Here is a 2,500-nt window from a genome sequence, read left to right as displayed (position 1 = left end):
GAGTTGACGCGATTCGGGCAGAGCCTCCTTTTCTCCTCCTCTGTAAAGAAAAAGACAAAAGGAGGCTCTACTCGCAGGGTGTGATGAGCACTGTATTTCGGCATTTCACTAACAACTCCTAGCGGTAACTAGCAGCGCATCGAGTGAATAGCATGGGGACACGTGCTTATTCTCGTGTTTTAATGAAGTGCAACTTTCAACGAAATTGCAGGTTCGACCTTTGCTTCCACGCTGGAATGAAGTCGACTCTTTGTCATATCTATTTTTAATTTATTCGACGCGACTTGGATTTGACTTGGATTCGACGTTTGCTCTAGGCCTAATTAAGTTTGAAAATGCTAAAAAGGACCCTAACGTAACTTGGAAATTGCTAAATGACGTGATAAATAAGCAAACGAGCAAGCCTTCATTGTCTTCATCCTTTAAATGTGAAGGGAAGTCAATCACCGATCCCAAGGTGATTGCTGACAGATTTTTTAAATATTCTTTACTAATATTGGCCCAAGCCTTGCAAGTGCTATACCAGCAGTTACTTCTAATTTTCGTTCATTCCTCATCGACAATAATAACAATTCTATTACTTTAAAGCCAACTACTACAATAGAACTTGAAAATATTTCTAAAACATTAGCTTCTGGGAAAGCCCCCGGTTATGACAACATTCCAATGCGTGTGTGAGGATCCTTGTCTTTTTGTGAATTACAGACCTATTTTCTCTATTATTATGGTATTCGTGGCCTGGCCTTGGAGAGGATTTTTCTTGTCGCCAACAATTTGTTCAATTTAATTCTACATGTTCCTCTAAGCAGACTATTAAATGTGATGTCCCTCAAGGTTCCATTTTAGGTCCACTATTTTTCTTATGGATCGTTTTCACGTGACGTCATCATTTTCTAAAATCCAAAGCTAAAAAGCCACGACAGTTTTTATCCTCAACAGGCATAAGAGGTGGTAAATTTGTATCCATTTGCAATTTTAAAGCTCAATAGCGTGCTTCGTTTGGAAACCAGAGCATTTTAAATTTCTGAGTTATGGCGGTGCGTGACACGACGCGACGATCGAGTTTATTGAGAAATATATATTTATCTTATGGTTTTGAGCCTTTTTAGAATTTAAAGCATTAGGAAAAGTGCTTAGGTAAATAGCTGTTTGTTCAGTACAGATGATCACTCGCCTAAATAGCTAAAGTATGTAACAGATGTTAACACTATTTTCCGGCCGCCATATTGGTGCACCACAGATGTACACCAACATGGCGTTTTCATACTGGGCTCTGTAAATTTCTGCGAAACATTTAGACGAATATCTGAAGTTTGGGGAAACGCACAGGCCTAAAACTTGGAGAAGTATCTTCTTCGTTTATCTTCTACAACATCACGAATTCTTGACTTTTTCCACTGGATGGTTTTCGATTTATTTTTTTATTGCGTGACAATGAAAACGATCTATTATATAATAACGATCTTCCCATGGTTCTCAATTAACTCCGCCTTTACTTTTTGCTAATGACACCAGTATTTTTTATTCACATTCAAACCCAAAAAGGGTACAATGTGTATTAAATGACGAGCTGCGCAATTATGATATGTGGTTGAAATGTAACAAGCTCTCAATTAATTTAAAAAGACTAATTATGTTATCTTTAAACCAAGACAGAGAACCGCTAATGATGATTTTAACATATCCGTTGGAATTGAATTACTCAAAAAAAAAAAAAAACTAACGTAACCAAATTTCTGGGTGTCTATCTTGATGAGCATCTTACTTGGAAGCATCACATCAAAGCAAATAGCAAAATCCGTTGGTGTTATATTTGACCTCGATTCTACCTTTCTTCAAGAACCAGGCTAGCCTTGTACTACTCACTAATTTATCCTTACATCACTTATTGTAATTCCACTTGGTCCTCTACATAAGTTTCCAATTCAAATAGAAAATTCTACTTGCAAAAGTGTGCTGTGCGAACAATAACAAATTCAGATTACCGAACGCATTCTCCTCCTTTATTTGCGAAACTAGGCATCATGGACATTTTTCAATAAATTCATTTGAAATTTCTATGTTCTTGTTTTTAATATCACAATCAGTTGTTGCCTCCGATGTTTTTGAATTTATTTGAAACAAGCCACCAATTGCCCAATTACGGTATTAGAACAGCCAACAATTATCGGCTACATTTTTGTTGCACTAGCATCAAACAATTTACAATTCTTTATCAGGGTCCAAAAATCTGGAACTCTCTTCCAGGATCAATTATTAAATCATCTAGTTATCTAAACTTTAAGAAAAATATGTTAGGGTTTCTTTAAAAAAAAAAACTGAGCTATTTATGCCCCACAAGCATTGCGTTAGATTATTTAGATTAATAATGAGCCCGGTGGTTTCTTGGGGTCTCCTCGCCACAATTATTGTAATATCCATCCTTTCTTTTATTAATGACTTTATTCTTATGAATGATTGCCTTTGTAATATTATTAATTGTGTGGCAAACAAACATTCA

General features: G+C 36.1%; 1 protein-coding gene across 1 annotated transcript in view; it reads left to right on the top strand.

The window, feature by feature from the left end:
- The window catches only part of LOC137967608 (uncharacterized), a 201,806-nt gene that overhangs the window by 54,144 nt on the left and 145,162 nt on the right, over positions 1 to 2,500 (top strand). The window lies entirely within an intron of this gene.

Source organism: Montipora foliosa, chromosome 8, assembly GCF_036669935.1.
Source record: "Montipora foliosa isolate CH-2021 chromosome 8, ASM3666993v2, whole genome shotgun sequence".
In the NCBI taxonomy this organism is placed as follows: Eukaryota; Metazoa; Cnidaria; class Anthozoa; order Scleractinia; family Acroporidae; genus Montipora; species Montipora foliosa.
Note: the sequence above shows the minus strand (reverse complement) of the source record. Positions and strands in the feature narration are given on the sequence as shown.